Source organism: Megalops cyprinoides, chromosome 6 (genome assembly GCF_013368585.1).
Source record: "Megalops cyprinoides isolate fMegCyp1 chromosome 6, fMegCyp1.pri, whole genome shotgun sequence".
NCBI classification, from domain to species: Eukaryota; Metazoa; Chordata; class Actinopteri; order Elopiformes; family Megalopidae; genus Megalops; species Megalops cyprinoides.
The window spans coordinates 40,556,933-40,570,000 of NC_050588.1; the positions used below are offsets into that span (position 1 = coordinate 40,556,933).

At 45.6% G+C, this 13,068-nt stretch overlaps 1 protein-coding gene across 2 annotated transcripts in view; it reads left to right on the forward strand.

Annotated features, from left to right (window-relative positions):
• The first annotated feature begins 11,963 nt into the window (after positions 1–11,963).
• The window catches only part of si:dkey-166d12.2 (rap1 GTPase-activating protein 1), a 72,969-nt gene continuing 71,864 nt past the window's right edge, over positions 11,964–13,068 (forward strand). The window contains exon 1 of one of the 2 annotated variants that reach the window (XM_036530355.1): positions 11,964–12,161. The gene's annotated coding sequence lies outside the window, so the exon portion shown is untranslated. The remainder of the gene's footprint in view (positions 12,162–13,068) is intronic. The other variant, XM_036530357.1, reaches the window with a different exon arrangement.

Consider the following 13,068-nt stretch of genomic DNA (forward strand, 5'->3'; position numbering starts at 1 on the left):
GTTAGAGGTACAGGGAGAGGGGGGTAACTGAGCTGCCCTTTGGGCTGGGCTGAGAGAGGGACACAGTGGACAGTGCCCAAGCAGGGATGGAGAGGAGCTGGACCATCCAGGCATGCAAAGCCATCAGTGAAGTGGCGTAGCCAACATGGAGATCACTGTGTTCTACGGAGCATGCTCATCACCCATGATCCTCGAGTACCCCTGGGATTTGGCCAGACCTTCACAAATATAGGCACCGTCCACACCTTCAGCCAAAATCAATCAATCAATCAAAAAATCAGCAAGCTGTGGACCTTCACGTTCAGTCAAATATCTCCATCTGCAAAAGTGCTGTTTCACAATCACAGATTGTGCAGATTTCAAATTATTCATGAAGCAATCTGTATTCAGGGCTCATCTGTCAGGTAGTTACACTGAGCAGGAATCCTTGTTTATATCTGCTTTTGATTGATAGCTTACTCACGACTGGACAATTCAAATGAGGAATACAGCAATATGCAGACCTGTGCTGCCTACATTACACTCAGACTAAATGAGAAAGGACAGGCTGTAGGCTGTACTGGGAGGGATTTGTGTCGTGATGCTGGAAGAAAGCAAGTGATGGAAAGTTTTTTTCAAACCACACATATTGTCCTACTTTCAAACTTAAAAATCCTAAAGAGTCTGCTTAAATTCTTACTGATGGCCCCAACTCCTAACTATGACTGAGCAAAAAATGTTGTAACATGCAAAATATAAGGAATACATTTCCCTAACTGTATCACAGTGCACAGCATATATAATGAAATGTATAAGTAATTGCCACTGTGATACATTATTTTATGCATGTATGCAAGAACATATTGTGAAATACATACCTACAAGCAAGTAATAAATTATCTACATTTTGACAGGCAATATGAATATATGGAGGTTTCACATTGAGGTTTTAAATGCTTCGAAAGTGTTTTTTCTCTATGCTGGTGCTTCTATCTCCCAGTTATCACAGGGCCAGAGAGTCTTGGTTGTTTCATCACTGTCTTGCTAGAAATTTAAAAAATAACTTTCATTTGAATATTGAGTAACTCCTCAGCTGTGCAGCCAGTTGTGCTGCAGTGCAGAGTGGCCTGAGGCCAGTGAGAGTGTGGTGTAAACTTTCATAATTTCCAGACTTTAAAATGAGCGGGACCCCTGAAGGCAGGAGGCCGATAAAGCAACACAATCTGTGTGTGTCAGTGCGCAAGTATCTCCCAAAATCTCGCTAAGTCTCCCCTGTAAGTCTCACAAATTCTCTTCAGTTCTGCCCAGTTCTCCCCAGATCTCTCCGATTCTCCCCAGTTTGCCCTGGGCTTCCCCGGCTCAGCTGCAGTGAATGCCTCCAGCTCTTTTTTTAGTTTCAGAGTCTGTGGTTTTATCTTATAATACAGAAAAGAATATCTTTGACGAGGGCATAATACCGAGGGGAAGGAAATTAAACGAGTGCATGAACAGATGAGAGGAAGAGGGAGGCCGAATACATTTATGCAACAGCGCAGTCCTGCTTTACTCCAGTTTAAGTGACCTGTAATTTCCTGACTCATGCCACATCCGCCAGGTTCTCCAGTGTCCTCACCTGGACACAGGGGAACCAATGAGGAGGCGTGCTTTGAAGCCTAAAATCCCATAACAACCTTTAAAGCCTCAGCCTCACAGACATTTCTCCCACACGCGGCTTCACTTGCTTTCTTTTTGTTTTCATCGTTAATTGATAGCACAGATGCATTTTAGTGAAACATACATCACAGCATCCTTGCCTTACTTTGAGTCTTTGCAGCGCTGAGCTGTCGGAACAGATGGTTTTAAACTGAGATGGACGCCAGAGTCAAGACTTCATAAAGAACTTTGTGAATGGAGTGCAGAAAAATGATGAGAGTTGCTCTTTACGTAACACAAATCACTACAGAGTATGTTTTAAAATCAGTTTAATCATTTCAGCACCGATGTTCCATATCACCTTGGAGTAAAAGGCTAAAAAATTGACAACAGAAAAAAAACAATAAGTGTAACCCGTCACATGAGACAAATGAAAAAGAAAAACCCCAGTGCTCTGCTGAATGGTAATGACCTGTCTGCTATCATCCAGAAAACAGATATCAAGCTGGTTCATGTGTTAATGGGTCAGATCAATCATATCGGCCGTTTCGGAGAGACTGTCAGGTGGAAAAGTTTCACTGTGTATTCTGCATTGAACACAAATGCTCCCGAAAGCTTGTTACTTTCTCTTACGTACTGTAAGGTGAGAGCTGTTTAGTGCGAACTCTTGACACAAATATGTGTGTGCCTGGGCACGTGTGTGTGCATGCATGTATGTGTGTGTCTGTGTGCTTGTGTGTGCCTGTGTGTGTATATGTGGGCTTCCCTCTGAAAGCCCTTGTTGGGGGAAGGGTGGATACCCTCACAGTAAGCAAGGGATGTTTGCCTAATTTTACTGTCACTCAGTCACGGAACAGAACCCCCACACATCCCACAATGCTTTGCAATCCTCTGAGGAGCTCCATGTCTTTTCTGAGTGCAGAACTTGGGGTCTCAGCAGTGATCTATGCCTCTAACCCCTTCCGTCCCGGCTCTTTGAGAGCCAGAGGAAGAGGCATTGTGGGTAACTGGGTGAGGCTGAAGGAGACGTCTGTGATGCTCTATCACAATAGTGCAATCAATGTGTTTCATCTGAGTGAGAGGAGCACTGCTGTATTCACAGTGCAGGGAAACAACTGCCTGGTGATTTTTTTGTCTCATTAAATTCACTGGGCTCCTTCAAAAATCATTCCATGCAGAAGGTTGCCTTAAAGCCCAGCGGCTTTGTAATTATGTGTGATCAGAGAAAACTTTTGGGGAGGGAGGGATTGCCCTGTCAAGATATGGCATATTCTTTTGTCCCTGGAAGCAACATGTCTGTTTGTCTAGTAAGGTGCAGAGATTCCAGAGACAGAGCAGAGACGGAGTCGGAGACCGAGACCGAGACCGAGACCGAGACCGAGAACGAGAACGAGAACGAGAACGAGAACGAGAACGAGAACGAGAACGAGAACGAGAACGAGACAGAGACAGAGACAGAGACAGAGACAGAGACAGAGACAGAGACAGATACAGAGCAGAGACTCAGCAGAGACAGAGCAGATACAGAGCAGATACAGGGAGGTATGTCCGCTCCATCTGTTTCACCTTACATCCTGCCTCCTGCCTGATCCCGCCCAACGCCTCCAGGTCTCTCCCACGCCAGGAACCGCGTGGCGCACTCGACACGAGCCAGCTGCTACTGCACTGTGCCCCTCCCTCACAGCAAAAGCACTGCTTTACAGTGAAGCATATCCCACGACAGGTGACCTGCTGCGTGCGACCTGGAGAGATGGATCCCCCCCCCCCGCACCCATACGAACTCCCAGCTGAACCGTAAGCCTGAACGTGATTAGTGCAGAGAAGGGAAGCAGACCAATCAGAACAGCACTCTGATCATTAGGCAGGAACGTGTGGCATGGAAGCAGGCACACAAAAGAGCTGGACTGATCAGATGAGTAAGCTCGTATTGCTCGTGGCTTTTCTCACTCTGCTGTATGGTGGGGCTGTTGTACCTGCCAGGGCGAGCTGTCCTCACTCACAGGTTTCAGCTCAGTTCCATGTTCAATCCCTGCTCCCCGCAGTAACACAGATCTGGCCCCACCCCCAGGTCAAAGTTCGCCTCCCAGCACTGACCGTGCCTCAGGTCTGCTGCCACTCTCAGTGCTGCTGCAGCCAGGTGGAACACTCTGAACAGCCAGGTGAAACACTGTGACATCCAGGTGAAACACTGTGACATCCAGGTGAAACACTGTGACATCCAGGTGAAACACTGTGACATCCAGGTGGAACACTGTGACAGCCAGGTGAAACACTGTGACGTCCAGGTGGAACACTGTGACAGCCCCCAAGAGTGACACCCGGGAACTGTCCCCCCAATTTGATAAACACACACCCAGCCACTGAGTCACTGAAGAATAAAAATATCTATTAATACTGCACCGCACATGTCACAGAACTTAATGTACCACAGAGTTAAAGCAGCAGTGAGGGGTGAGTCATGCTCTGCTCATTGTGTTAGAGGCAAAGGCTTTCTCCTCAGTCTGTTCCTCTCCCCTGAACAATGCTGCTCTCCATCAGGTTACTGAGAGAGGAGCTGAGTAACGTAATTATGGGAACTTATGATCAAAATGAAGAGGTCTGGCTGATATTATTTGCACTTGTCTCATTAATTACTGCATTAAAGGATCACAGCTGAGTCTCACAGGGCTTTTTATCATTAAACCAATTGTACATTTATTCTTAAAAATGAAATATTAAACTATGTGGCAAAGTATAGCCTGTTAAACAGCAGACTAAAGGGTTGTAGGATTGTTTCTTGGCACAGTTCTGATCTGAGTAGAAATGAGTCCTCTCACTGTAAAAGACTCCTATCACTGGTGTCCCTCAGAGCAGTCTTTCCTAGTGATGCAGTCCTGTATTGCTGCCTTTCAAATGCAAAAACGTGAACAAGTTTATTAATGTAGACTGTAAACAAAACTAGTACTTGTTACTAAACTCTAAGAAGTATTTCTGAATACTGAGAGGGGAGAGTCTTGTTGCAGTCATTTAGAGATAGTTAAATGTTGGTAGAAGGACATGCATAGGAGATATGCCCATATTCTGCACTCTGAGGTCAAACGTGTGTAGAATCTTAACAGCTTGCTCTGTGGTTCAGGGGCTCGTGTGCGAGAGAACCTTCCTGAAGGAGTTAGAAGTGATAAATTACAGATTGCACACAAAGGGGGCCACACCCATTTCTGCCAAAGAGCTCCTCCCGCCTCGGCTTTAGGTCCCACGGACAGCTTTCCTCTCGGATCACTGGGGGGACCCTCTGAGGTGATACACTTTGGGGATCCCCAGAATTCCCTGTCGAGATATGATCTCTTTCTGAACTTAATTACCACCCTAACTGAACCCATAGATCCATTTTCTCCAACTCTGATACAATGTTAAAGCCAAGAGGGAAGGAGGCTTTAAAAGATCAGAATTTCACACTCCCATTTTTAAAGATCAAAATGTAATCATTTTTCATCTGACTCAGGTATTGAATGAGAACTCTCCCCCCCGTGCCCCCCCGGACCCCCCCACCCCTTTTCTCTCTATAACAGGCACATTGTGGACTCCCTGCGCAATGAAATATACATTAAAGGAGCTGCCTTTCTTTTCCTTCTTCTTTCTTTCAGATTCGACGAGTTTCACGGAGGACAATACAGGCACAAGCCGGCAAGAAGATGACTTTCTTTACCGCAAATGAATTCACAGAGGATCAGAGTATGAATAATGAATAGGGGACCAAGGGGCAGCCTTGATCCTCTTTCTGTGACAGGCGGATTGTGGGGCCTTTTCTCCCCTCTGGTTAGTTTCTCCTCACATCCTGTTGCAGAAAGAGAGGCGGGATAATTGAGCATGCTAAGGGTCACTGTCTGTCCATCCCGAGCGCCTGCCCAGAATCCAAAACAATAATACCATCAGATAGGCTCTCTGCCGAAACACCTTCTGCATCGTGGTACCAGAGGCTGTAACTGAATAGTCATGTGTTATGAATAGCAGTTTGAAATTTCTGCACAAGCTTATCAGCATCAGTAAATGGGGTGGCAGGGCAGAACAGTGGTAAGGACCAGGACCTAACTGAAAGCTTGCTGGTTCAATTCCCTGCTGGGGCACTGCTTAACCCAGAATTGCCTCAGTAAGTATCCAGCTGTACAAATAGATGACATGTAAAAATTGTAAGCTATGTAAGCATAAGAGTGTCAGCTAAATGAGAATAATATAACGTAATGTAAATTCATAACCCATCAGAAGCAGCAAAATAAAACGCACAGCTGGAAAGTAGAAATGGAACGGGAGATTCAACCCACAAATTAAAAATGAGTGATTGTGGTTAATAACTGCTGATCACCCGCGGTGCAGTCGGGCTGGAGTCCTGGTGACGGTTTTCATGTGTGAGAAGAGCTCTGTGCAGATGCTGAAAGAGAGCATCACTTCTCAGACTGGACCCATAATACACCACACTTACAGAGCAGAGACTGTGCGGAGCCAGGGAGGTGTGTCCACTCCATCTGCACCAGCTCCATGAATGTACAATAGGGCTGCAGGAACGTGGTGATGACTCCTGTCTCATGTGCTGCGGCAGCCTGGTGCTTCCTGTTGTAATGGCTGTATACCAGGCATGCTGAGTGCTCTGTGTCTCTGCAGGAGACTGGCTGCCTGTGTCACACAGGCCCCAGAAACAGGGACAGCCCACTGCACCGGCGGGTTTCAGAAAGACCTAATGGGCCCCCAAGTGGCTCAGATACAGCAGCCTCTGAGTACGGGCTGAGCCCTACAGCTCGGGTTCGAGCCCAGCCATGTCATTAGCCAACAACCTGGAGGCAACTACAGCAGGAAAACAAGGGCTCGGTCCACTGGGGTGGGGGGGTGAGGGGGTTAGTAAGGTCTGCTCGACTCGCCACTCTCATGCATGCTTATGAGGGGCTCAGATGATGTAATACAGGTGCTGTCCTGATGCATTGTGGGATTTGTAATGTGAAGAAAAAAAGATCTAGTGTAAATCTAGTGCAAGTGTAATAAAGGATTAAATTGCAGAGGGTGTCAGGATGTGATGAACCTGATACGCACCTGTCCCTGACAGCGTCTCGGGCAGCTCTGTGGAGTCTGGCAGGATGTCTGTGCTCAGATGCAGCTGAGCGCGCCGGTGGCTGCAGGGAATCGCCGCTCTGAGCAAGAAGATCAAAGAAAACACCTCAATCTACGTGAAAGCAAGCTTTATTTAAAAAACAATGTCGTCCATTCTCTCTCAGCTCAGAGAGAGAAAATCAGAGGGGAAAAGTCAGAAGGAGTAGAATGGGTTTTGTTTTTGTTGGCGACAGAAAAAGAAACCGTAAACAAAGAATAACTGGCTCAAGGAAAATGAAAAGTTCCTCGCTGTCATGAAGCTAGTGGCGACACTCAGGCGGTGTGCTGCAGGCAGTGGGCTCAGGCTACAAACGGACGCATCCCGGTCACTGGCCTCGGCCCATCGCAAGCCAAGGTTATCATGACAACACAAAACACTTCAAACGTTTTTCCACATGTCAAACAGCGGTATGAATAATTCACGGTTCTTGGCCCCAGCTCCCCATTAAACGTTTCTGACTGATACAGGTACATCCTTACCTGGTTACCTAGGGACATAACCTGACATAATTGTAACTAACAGAGGGAGAGAAAGCCCTTCGATTCTGATGTTATCCGGTTTCCCTGAGTGATGGCTTATTTGGATAATATGTTGATTAGGTCAGGCATTGAGGGCTATTTTCTGTTTCAGAGAGGAGCAGGGAGTAGCTCAGGGAGTGGAGGTGTAAGGAGAGGCCAGGCAGCAGCACAGAGGGTCCGATGCACAGCCTGCTTCTGCTGCTTACCACCTGAAAGGCAGACAAGTCCGTTTATTGCATCTGTGTACGGTTGTGCTTTCCCAAACATATCGATCGGTTTTCTATTTTCAAAACGAGGAAGACTCATGTTGTTCTTTTTTTTCAGGATCTCATCACTGAAAAAACTCTGAGCTCAGAAAGGTGGAGGAACATGGCTGTTTGCTCATCATAAAAAGAGGAGGGGGTGGAAAAATAAAGCCTTACTCATAAAGTAATCCATCAAACTCACCTATCAACAGCCAGACCAAATACATGACCATTACGGAGATGATCCAGGCAGGACAGAGCTCTCAGCAATGATTTCCCGACTAATGAGGCAGCTGAGACATGTGTCAGAGTTTAATTTAGAATGTGGCAGACGCTTCAGGCAAGCTATGGATGAGGCATAGAGCATGTAGCCAGAATGCCAACACCTCATACATGTTTAATGCACATATGATACTGCTTCACAAAAATAGGTCAAGGAAATTAAATTAGGTTAGAAGTATAATATACGATGTTGAAAAATTAGGTAGTACATTATAGCGTTAGTTGTTTTTCATATTAATTTCCCAAATATGTCATTCTGACAGTCTGACTTTGGTTTTAATTAAATTTGTTTAATTTTTTGGAAATGTGATATTTTCTGGCATATAAATTAATATAACTTCTTGACATTTAACACTAAACATAATTTCTCTCCTGGGTTTTAGCTTTTAGCTGTTAAGATTTAATTTTCATGGGAAAATGGCTGGTAACAATGGTGGAGAAAGAGAGGAAACCTCGTGCTGAATGGGAAAGAGGCTGTATGTGCCTGGTGTACAGACTCAGTGTTTCAGAGGAACAGGCCCTCCTCCACCTCCTGCCTACCCCCCACCTCGACCCAGCTCTGATCGTATCTCTGCCTCACTTTCTGTGAGGGGTGATGCTGGTAAAACCTTGTGGCTTTGGGGATGTTATTTATATGCAAACAGCACCCAGGACTCCAAAGATTCTGGACACTGTATCATAGTGCAATGGGCTTTATATCAAATTCACGACCACTTACCCATCACTGCAAACTGTACCACATGATACAATGGACCTCTCTATCCACCAAGAGGCTAAACATTGATATATTTTTGTATACTAAGATATTACTGGGCTATTCCCTTTACATTTTTTTTTTTTTTTTTCACAAATCATCAACCCTTTACAAAACATACTTAGATTAGATGAAATGCTATCATTATCTGAATTTAAGACCTTAATAGACAAAAGTATTTTAGATACATGTAACTGGTAACATCTGCTTTCTTGGCAGGCCTCTCTCAAAAAAGAGGTTCTTATCCTCAAGAAATGTCCTGGATAAATAAAGGTTAAATGATGAATAAATTCCTGTCTCCACACTGAGGTAAACTTCAAAGGGAACCGTCTCATGCCATCCGGACCGGAAAGCGAGATGGGAGTGAGACAGGACCAGGATGGTGGGGGTGAGACAGGACCAGGATGGTGGGGGTGCCGGGAGGTCTGCGTGCATGAAGGAGAGACCAGCAGGCTGAGCTCAGGTCAGAGGCCAAAACCTCTGGCCAGGAGCAGCTCTGCCCCCTCGGGCAAGGACTTCCTGCTGCATCTCTGGATAGGGCTTTGCGTGATATCTGAGCCTCTTCAGAATAACAGCATCAGCCAGTGAGATGCTGGTTGTAAAGCGAGTGCTTTATGCTTCCTGCTTTATAAAATCCATGTTTTTCTACTGCCCCATCAATCTCTTCATGATGGTTTACCGATACTCATGTTCTTTTTTGCAGAATCTGTCACTGAAAGGGAGGGGTAGGCTGCTGGGCAGAGAAAAAGGGATTCACATAGATCCACCATGGGTAGATTACAAAGTCAGCATAAGGGATTCAGGTAGATCAACGGTGGGTGGATTACTAGGTCTACATGGCTTTTCTGTTCACTGGGATCCCAAAGCACTTTCTACTGGCAGTGAGTCCTCCACAAATAAAGGTTAGCTACTCAAAGGTGAAAAAAAGAGATTAACTGAACCCCTGCCATTCAGCACACCAGGGTTGTATGAAATACAAGAGCAGATTGCAGCAGTCAGCAGGATATGACACAGTCCAGTCTGAATTGTGTCTGGAGCTTTAGCAGGTTCTCAGACAGGAACACAAAAAGCACAAAAAGGAAGAGGCAGCATGTGTTTCTGTGCAGTAGCTGTAGCCGGCAGCAGTGGGGAGAGAGTGGCTTCGGGCTCCCCAGTGACACCAGCAGAGGCTGACGGCAGGCAGGGTGCACGCTGTCATTAGCTTTTCCCTTAAGTTGCCCATAAACCGCACACTGATTGATGCCATAACATGAGCAGCCTCTCTGACTCGCCAGAGGCTTTTCCACACAGTTTTATGGATCAGGAGACAGTCCACTAGGAATTTGCCTCACAAAACAGCTTTTTAATTACTCTCAAAAATGTATGCAGACTGTAATGCGTCGTCTGGAACGACCCCCATTGCAAAGGCCACATTTATGGCTTTAAGCACCGGTTTTCTGCCAGGCGATGTGACGACTCAGTGGACAGGTTAATGAACCTTCCCATCAGGTGAGGCTGGCTGGGACTGCCATGAATGAATCTGTTACAGGAGGCGTCGTCGTGGTTACACCTCAGTGATCAAAATCAAACCCTGTCGCTGCAAACCCGTGCTTTCAGAAATCAGAAAAAATATGAATTTATCACTGCATGGCTACATTCATTTTGTTAGTGCTTATGCCCCCTCAGAATCTCATGGCATTGCTTATTTTAATTTCACCATAAAATCAATAAAGCCTTAGCCTGAGCCCATACAGTATATGAAACAAAAATATATGTTTTTACATCCTATTTTTCATGTGTCGACGTCCATCGCCGTCATGTTCACATATGAAAATCTATTTTTTGGATTTCAAGGCTCACGCCAAGGTATGGATTGACAGTATGAGACACCGGCAATTGCACCCATTAGCGGCAGCCAGAAAATAGATCCGTGGATCTGCAGAGTGCCTGACTCTTACCCAGTGTCCATGAGCAGGTGACGATATTTGGTGGGATGCTAATCTCATGTATACAGTTATAAACGGATGCCACACCCTACTCTTCACGTGGAACCCTCAACTCAAAAGGGAAATAACCTGCAGTACTGTCTCCCTCGCGCACTCTCCCTCTGCTGAAAGAACAAAAATCGTCACACAATCGCTGGTGTATTCGGCTTGTAGGTGCATGTGTGAACGCACCCGGAGAGTGTGAAAAAATGAATAAGGAACTTTGGCAAATATTCCAGATAGAGCAGGACAAATACAGAGTGGGAAAATGTCATAAAAATGCAAATGGTCAGTAAGTATTTTGCGAGTATTCTGGAAGACTGTCCAAAATAGAAAGATAAAAGATTTTCTCAGAGGCAACGAAACTGACGCACACCCCATTGGCTGAAAAAGAAAAAAAAGAAGAGAACGGCGCTTTCTATTCTCTGAAAAAGAGGTCGAAACCGAGATGACACAGCGCACAAGGGTAATCTGTGGAAATAATAACATTTTTTGCACTGTATATAACGGACAGAAAAAGAACAATATATGGAGGTAATTGTCGAGAAAGATCTCTAGCGCAGTGACACGAGCATAATTTCTACAGTACAGTCCTTCGTACAGTCATTCAGACTATACATAAACCCGTTTCGATTCCAGAAGCACTGCTTTCGTACAGCCGACTGAACCTGCGACATGGCGTGAAAATGGAAGTGCAGTGAAGGTGTCACGATAGAGGCGATCGGCGAACAGGTGTCCGCGCGGTTGGACTGGGGACCCACAGCGCATGTGACCAATGTCCGTCCTAGACCGGACCGTACTTTTTTGTCGGGGTTTCTTGTGAGGCTAGGAGGGGCCTTTGCAGGAGAGGGACTGCCTGAAGTTGCAGCTGACGCTGCACGTTTCCAGCAATCAGGATAAATTAGGAAACAGCACATTTTATTAACTAATTGGAGGGAAATTCTGACGTAATGGTCCCTCTCAGCTGGTCCTCTTTGTAGTGATTGAGTTTTTTTTTTCTCCCAATGAACATGACCGTTGATCACGACCCCTAATTTTCATCCATTTGAAGATTCATCATTACATCATAGAATATATTTTATTCTTGTTGTAAGACGAGAAGCGTACGCACGACACAAAGGGCGAGAGGAAAGCAAACACCAAGCCTTCTCACATTGGAACATGAGATGGTCAATGGGTCTTAACTTGTAGAAAACGTCTCGATCACTTATTCGTATTTAAGCCACAGTAAACAGCAGGAAATGAACCGAGTCAGAAGATCGATTGGTCGTTCGAGCCGCAGACTTTGACACCCTGGCACGACCTCGAATGCAACCGTGATCTGCTGTCAGTAATGCCGTGATCGCTCGATATGAGGTTTTAACCCTCGCTCAGGCGGGAGGGGTTTTGCGTTCATCCGAGCGCAGCGAAGCGTCCTATGCTCCGGGTCACGTGACGAAGGCGAGGCTTTTTCACACATCCAAAGAACAGGAGAGAGCCGTCTGGGAGTAGATGAGCAGGCGAGAAAGCGCATGGAGGACCGTTTGTACGGCTCCTTTGTACGACTTTTGTTCATACTGACGTTTTGTCCTTCTGTAAAAGTAAACGTTTGCTTAAACGTGTTTTCATCGCGTTAACACCCGACTCCTGAGAACAGTTCGTCCTCCCGGACCGAGCGAGGCTGTGCACCGGGTGAGTTCACCTGTACCGCTGCTATGCGCACGCCAGGCTTCCCGAGAGTTGTCTGCTCTTGTGATATATTTCTGATGAGATGTATGTTTATGCATGCCTTTTTAAAGAAACGGCATCTTTTCCTCCGGTGTTCCAGTATTCCAGTATTCGGCTGCGCTATACACTGATCTATGGTGCGGTGTGCTTCCAGGTGGTGCTCGAATCGGGGCTTTTTACTCGAAGATAATTTAATCGGATGATAAGTTGTGGCACCGAAGTGTTTAAAGAAACGGAAAATGAGAATACTGAAGGGGCTTTAATAGTGTGTGTTTCTTTGTTTCCCACTTTTGGTGACTTACTTCACATCCTTGGAGATTGCTTAGTCAGCTGGCTTTTTAACATGGACACATGTATTTTACATATCAGCTCGTCCTACGCAGTTTTACAGCTACTCGTCTCTGTGGAGATGCAACCGATCGTAGTCAAGTGATTGTAAAACATGCACTTACGTTTCAACATCCATCCGTCGCTCCCAACCCCGCTGAACCCACGGTGCTGATATTTGCATACAAGACAATGGCTTTGATTCTGCATGACAAATTTGGTTAAACTAACATCCAGGCTTGGAGGCTGTCTGTTGTTCTCCACCATCTCCTTATTATGGTGATTGCGTAGAGAACCACTGTCGTTACTTGTAGAAAAGTGACCGGAATTAGTCATTAACCTTACAACATCTCAACTCATCTGCAGATCTCGGAAATATTTCTTTCAATGCAATGTATACCCGAAATGGATTGCAATCAATAAGATCATTGCAATGAAAATCATGTAGAAATATGAATAAGATCCCATCAGATCGCTTCGTCTGTGGGTTTCTGAACAGTAAATTGCCTTTCTCTCGATGTCTCTTTGTATGCCTCTGAACTAT